The sequence below is a fragment of the Carassius gibelio genome, chromosome A22, assembly GCF_023724105.1.
Source record: "Carassius gibelio isolate Cgi1373 ecotype wild population from Czech Republic chromosome A22, carGib1.2-hapl.c, whole genome shotgun sequence".
Classification (NCBI taxonomy): domain Eukaryota; kingdom Metazoa; phylum Chordata; class Actinopteri; order Cypriniformes; family Cyprinidae; genus Carassius; species Carassius gibelio.
The window spans coordinates 19496201-19503757 of NC_068392.1; positions in this window are offsets into that span (position 1 = coordinate 19496201).

The following is a 7557-nucleotide window of genomic DNA, read 5'->3' on the forward strand; positions in this document are numbered from 1 at the left end:
TTCTACAGCATCTAACACTTCAGTTTCATCCATCGCACCCAAAGATAAACTGCAGTGCTTTACAACTATAGGACAGGAAGAGCTAATTAAACATTACTGTATCCAAACCAACAACATGTTTATTAGATCCTATACCCCCTAAATTACTGAAAGACCTGTACCTAAAGAACCGCTTCTCAATATCATTAACTTGTCGTTATCTTTAGGTCACATCCCAAAACCATTCAAGCTGGCGGTTATCATGCCTCTTATTAAGAAACCAAAACTAGATCCTAGTGAACTGGCAAATTATAGGCATGTTTCAAATCCTCCATTTATGTCTAAAGTTTTAGAAAAAGTTGTGTCTGCTCAATTGAGCTCCTTCCTGCAAAAAAAAAAAAAAAAAGATCTGTATGAAGAATTTCAGTCAGGCTTCAGGCCCCACCAAAGCACGGAAACTGCACTATTTAAAATTACAAATGACCTGCTTCTTGCGTCAAATCAAGGCTGCATCTCATTGCTAGTCTTACTTGATCTTAGTACTGCGTTCGACACCATAGATCATGACATACTCATAGATAGATTACAAAACTATACAGGTATTTAAGGGCAGGCTCTAAGATGGTTTAGATCCTACCTGTCCGATCGCTACCATTTTGTTTATTTAAATGGGGAGTCATCTGATTTATCAGCCGTAAAATATGGAGTGCCACAAGGATCTGTCCTAGGTCCCCTTCTGTTTTCAATATACATGTTATCCCTTGGTAATATTATTAGAAAATATGGGATTAGTTTCCACTGTTATGCTGATGATACGCAGCTATATATCTCAACGAGATCAGATGAAACTTCTAAATTAACTAAGCTAACAGAGTGTGGATGACCAAATTATTAATATTAATTATTGCACCAAAAAACAGTACACAGGATCTTGTAGATTACAATTTGCAACTAGACAGGTGTACTGTTACTTCCTCTACAGTCAGAAATCTGGGTGTCATATTAGACAGCAATTTGTCTTTTGAAAATCATATTTCCAATGTTACAAAAACTGTATTCTTCCATCTTTGAAACATTGCCAAGCAATGAAACGTTACCTGCTTCTGATACAGAAAAGCTAGTTCAGGCATTCATGACCTCTAGACTGGACTATTGTAATGCACTTCTAAGTGGTTATCCTGCATCTTCAATAAACAAGCTACAGGTAGTCCAAAATGCAGGACTTGGAGTCCTTACCATGTCAAGAAGATATGATCATATTACCCCAATTCTACAGTCTCTGCACTGGCTACCTATTAAGTTCTATTACAAATTATTATTACTTACCTATAAGGCCCTAAATGGTTTAGCTCCTGCGTACCTTTTTTTTTTTTTTTTAAAGTGTGAAGTGACATTCAGCCAAGTATGGTGACCCATACTCAGAATTTGTGCTATGCATTTAACCCATCCGAAGTGCACACACACAGAGCAGTGAACACACACACACTGTGAGCACACACCCGGAGCAGTGGGCAGCCATTAATGCTGCGGCGCCCGGGGAGCAGTTGGGGGTTCAATGCCTTGCTCAAGGGCACCTAAGTCGTGGTATTGAAGGGGGAGAGAGCTGTTCGTGCACTACCCCTACCCACAATTCCGTCCGGCCCGAGACTAGAACTCACAACCCTTCGATTGGGAGTCCAACCCTCTAACCATTAGGCCACGACTTCCCCCCCTTCCACCTAACTAGCCTTATACTTCTGGTAGTTCCTAGGATAGCAAAGTCCACTAAAGGAGGTAGAGCTTTTTCACATTTGGCTCCCAAACTCTGGAATAGCCTTCCTGATAATGTTCTGGATTCAGACACACTCTCTCTCTTTAAATCTAGATTAAAAATGCATCTCTTTCGCCAAGCATTCGAATAATGCATCTCTTAAATTGTGACTGCAGTTGAATCTGATCAAATGCTCATTATTATTCTTTAGCTTGGGTTAAACTAATTAATTTTACTTTGTTGGAACAGCAGCTATGCTAATGATGTCTCTATTTGTTTCTATGTTTTGCCACGGGATGTAACTAGGATATACACAAGCTCCAGTCTGGATCCAGAACACCTGAGAAGAGATGATGCTGACCCCTCAGAGGACCTCAGATGATGCCAACCCTGAATCAACAAACAAAACTAACAAATATTGCTACAAGTGTGTGTCAGGATCTGGGTCTCGTTCTCTCTCGCTCTCGCTCTCTCTCTCACTTCAGTGCGCGCACACCTGTTTGCGCTCTGTCTTCACCTGTTACTCATCGCAATCAGCGTTCTCGCTGCTTTGCGCTCTCACCTGTGTCTTGTCTTGTCTAATTACTCCAGTCTATTTCTGGCGTTTGTTCTCTCTGTTCTGGGTCGGATTATTGTGTGAGCTATGCCGTTGTGTGATTGTCTACCATAACCTTGTCTTGTCCTGTCTTGTGTAGCAGCGTTCGCCTTAGTGTGCCCTGTCTCCTGTCCCCAGCCGGGAAGAGCCATCTGGAGTTTCTCTCCACTCGTGTAGTCCTTCTCCTTTTCGAGTCCTGTTAGAGAGTTTTTGTTCTGCACTGCCCTGCCTGGCAGAGGCTCTTCAGTCGAGCTTAAGGAGAGTGTTTTTTGTTCTATTTTTATGCCATCTACCTTCGGCTGTTCTTGTTATAATAAAGGACTGTAATTATTGAAGGCTACCTTTTGCGTTTGGATCTTCTGTACTTGCACCTGACAGAGTGATTGCATCATATAATAATTGCTGTTAATAATGTTCATCGTCTGGCTGACTACGTGTTGTATTACTTTTTCTGAAAAATCCTGTCATATGCACACAAACTGACAGTAACCACTTATAAGGTATCACTAAATATTGTAGAAGCGTAATTTTCTGTAAAGTTGCTTTGTAATGATTTGTATTGTAAAAAGCGCTATACAAATAAACTTGAATTGAATATAACACCTGTGGCCATGAAATCATTTGAAAGACTGGTTTTGGCTTATCTGAAGGACATCACTGGAACCTTACTGGACCCCCTGAAGTTTGCCTACAGAGCAAACAGGTCTGTGGATGATACTGTCAACATGGGACTTCATTATATCTTCATTATATCCTGCAACATCTAGACAGACCAGGTACTTATGTAAGGATCCTGTTTCCCGAACCTCATCCTGCCCAAATTAACTAAGCACTCTATGCCCACCTCCGGCTGTAACAGACAGACACCCAGCAGCTAGTGAGGCTGGGAAAACTCTCATCTAGCACCTGTACGATCAGCACTGGAGCTCCTCAGGGCTGTGTTCTCTCCCCACTGCTCTTCTCCCTGTACACTAATGATTGCACATCTAAAGCCCCCTCTGTCAAGCTCCTGAAGTTTGCAGACGACACCACACTCATGTCAAGATGGAGATGAGTCTGCTAACAGACAGGAGGTTAAAGAGCAAACTGTCTGGTGCACTCTCAACAACCTGGAGCTGAACACGCTCAAAACAGTGGAGATGATCGTGGACTTCAGGAGGAACCCCCCTGCTCTTGCCCCACTCACCCTCATGGACCGCACTGTGACTGCAGTGGAGTCATTCAGGTTTCTGCTCACAACCATCTCTCAGGACCTGAAGTCAGATATTCACATTGACTCCATTGTTAAAAAGGCCCAGCAGAGGTTGTACTTCCTTCACCAGCTGAGAATGTTCAACCTGCCACAGGAGCTGCTGAAACAGTTCTACTCAGCCGTCATTGATTCTGTCCTCTGCACTTCAATAACTGTCTGGTTTAGCTCAAATCTGACCTCAGAAGACTACAGAGGATAGTAAATCATTATAATAGAGGATAATAAATCAAGTAGCTAACGCATATAATAAAGGTGTACCAATGCACATTGTTAGTCTATTTGTGTAATGATGCAGTAAAGTGCTCCTGACAGACAGCAATCATTAAGTATAAGTGAAAGTGAAACCCGTCTTACTTTAAACCTGTTCTTCTCAAAATTCCATTAAGGAAAATCATATCAATCAGCCAACTTCAGATAGCCATAACTTTTGTTCCATTCAAGCTATGTACAAAATGGAAAGTGCTTGAACTCAGCTTTCATATCATATTTGGGTTTCAAAACCTTAAAAAAGGTAAAATTTCACCATGTGTTTGGTTTTCCTTGATCGCATCACATACATATGGAAAACAGTAAAGATCAATGAAATATTTCATCTTGCATACAATATTTCGGTAACACTTTATTTTATGGTATCTTTACTAGTTGCTTATTAGCATGCATATTACTAGAATATTAATAATTTATTAGAACCAATCGAGCACAAATAAATGCCTTATTCTACATCCCTAATTCTACCCAATACCTAAACTTAACAACTATCTTATTAACTATCAATAAGTAGCAAATTAGGAATTTATTAAGAGAAATGTCGAAGTTAATAGAGAATAGTGTTCCCTATTGTAAAGTGTTACCAATATTTCAAATAATGCATTGTTTCAAATAGTATATCAGGGGCAGGAAAATACATCTTCAGTTTATTTATATATATATGTGTGTGTGTGTGTGTGTGTGTGTGTGTGTGTGTGTGTGTGTGTGTTTGTGTGTGTGTGTGTGTGTGTGTGTGTGTGTGTGTGTGTGTGTGTGTAAGTCATTTTGGATAAGTGTCTGCTAAATAACTAAATGTATATGCATATTAATCAATTATCTATCTTTTTTTAAATTTTTTGGTTTTTGGACTTGGACAAATTATTAGGATTTAGTGATGCTTAGATATAATAAACAACAAAGAGTTGACAATATCAGAGCAAATCACTCTCAGAAAAGACAATGCTGCCCAAATGCTTTGGTTATCCAGGTTTACGTACCTTTAATTTGAGAATGAGAATTTTAAGCCAGTGAGCACAGTGAGCCACAGCCTTTGATCTTAAGAGGAAAGAAAATGTTAACCCAGACATTTCTAGACAAGAAAAAACACAGGTCTTTCCAAATGTTTACAACTTATTCCTCATGTAGTAAAGAGCAGAAAAGGTGGAAAAATTGGCTAATATTTCAATGAAAGTTGAAATCAGCTGGGTTTATTTTGAAGTAGCTCACTATTTTGGTAGTAATTTGTGCCGTTCATTTCATAATGTTAGTTTTGGATGGCACATTGTAAGAGTGCAGAGCTCTGCTAGATTAGCCATCTGCGCAGTGTAAACACAGACCTCTTCTGTTCTAAGAAAAGAACTACAGCAATGAGGTTGACGCTATTGCGCTCACAACTTTTGCACTGAATATTGTACGATTTAATTACTTGTGGGGTGATTCATTCATTCATGTGAAAAAGGCCTACAAGTTCAGTGACTCAGAATACAAGTACTTACATCATAAAGATAAAGGTCACAACTGAATAACATTGTGTTTGTCCTTAAAAGCCAAGCGTGATAGTCATGTTGTGGGAATTAGACTTGGGTGTGTGCTGTTTGAGAAAACCTGTGAGGGCTTTTTCCCCCTCAGAACATGCTGCGTTTATTGACGCAACTTTTTAGGTGGTCCAGTGGAAAGTGGAGAGACTCTGCACACTTGGGGTCTGCTCAATGTTGTACTTTTTCCCCACTGCTAAAGGCTAATGTTATTTTTCTCTCTCTTAGCTGCCTGTTTTGACCAGGTTTCATGCAGTCTTAATGAGATATCAAAGACAAAACAGCCTAGCTGTGATTTTCTAGTCTCTGAAGCTGCTAGCTTACATGCACAAGTTTGATGTTATCCCTAACATTAAAGAAGACATTCTGAAGTAGTGATGTAAAGATCAGATCATTTTACTGACTCTTTTATTTGATACCGTTAATAAAAACAAACCCATATTGGTCACACTTTAGTTTGGGGACCAGTTCTCACTATTACATAACAATTAACTACAACTTTTCCCTCAATAAACTCCTAATGTGCTGCTTATTAATAGTTGGTAAGATAAATGTTAAGTTTATGTATGGGGTGGATTAAGCGATCTAGAATATGCTTATGCAGATAAGGCATTAATATGTGTTTTATAAGTACTAATAAATAGCCATTATTCTAGTAATATGAACTGGTCCCTAAATTTTAAGTGTTCCCCTAATATTTATTCAAGTTATTTTGTTCATTTGAGTGCCTTTAAATGTTATATTCACAACAGCCAAATTCCCTTAACACATCCATCTTCACAATCTTCATAGTATTATGAATTAGGAAATCATTATAATGCGGCTGAAGTTAATTTATGAGGAACTTAAATGATTACTTTACCTGCTGAGTCCTTTGTTTGTTATGTGACAGAAACAATGAAAATATTTCATTCATGATCACTTTTTAATAACGCTGGAAACCAGTTGTTGCCAAGATACTAAAGTCTGTCATCAGAAGTCAAAGATCTCTATAAGCGCTCAAGCATCTTTCATCCAATAAGTTATTTTAGGAGAAACATCTAAGAGAGAGTTAAAGTGAGCTATTATTGAATGTTATTTTAGAACTCCACCAGGAGCCCTAAGCTATGAAGAGGAATAAAGTTTTTCTCTGTGTAAAAATTTGGTAAAATGAATGTTGGTTGAACTAAAAGCCTGATTGATTGGCTATATTAGACATTATTCAACACTGGCTCCGAGAAGTGGCATAACGGTTGTGAAGTGTGAATGACCCACACCTGTGACCCTCTTCTGAATGGAATATGATGTCCAAGTCGCCCCATTGGTGAGGTAAAGGACTTGTGATCCACATGTGGCCAAATCTAGACCTACACTAGTAGCAGCCAATGAAAAAGATAAGGCAAAACCAATAAGAAAAGTGCCCTAACCCTACCCCTACCCCTACCCTAACCCTAGCCCTAAATTAAATTAAAGACTGAGCAATTAGAAATATCATAACTATATTCTTACAAATTATCTTACTTTGTCCGCCATCTTGAATGAATATTGAGTTTGGTGCAATGCATTCTGGGATTACCTTCTCTGCTAAGGATACATGTTAGGCTTTCTTTTGAATTTCTTAAAAGAATGCATTTTAGTAGGCACCATAATTATGCTACTCATCTTTAAGTATAGCCCTCACTTTTGGAGTGCACTAAAATGGCTGTCTACTTAGGGAGTTTAATAGATTTTGGAACAGAGTCAGTGTTTATCAGGTGTTTTAGGTCCTTTGTGTTACGTGAAATAATGGATCAAGGCTCGAATTATACAAGTTTCAACATGATACAAAGGAGACAGTTATTCTGTAATATTTCGTGCCATCTTAATGTTTTAAATTAATGACTGTGTGCATACGTTGCACAACCCATTGACATAATCCAGAATCTATTCACACTTATACAATCACACCAGGACGTCCAGACAGGATAGTGTTGAGATGTGTCTCAGTATTATAAAGAACAAAACCCATTTGTGGCACTAAAGCAGGATCATCTTTGTTGAGAATAAATTGTCTGTGTACGCAAAGTCATTCATTTAATAACCCTCTCACATCAAATCTTTATTATTGTGTTGGAAATCTTTTAACTACTGCATTAGAGTTTTTGCTCTTTAATGCTTTTCAATTACTTTCATTATACACATTCTTTATTAAGATATTTGGTTAATGACTTGACATCAACAC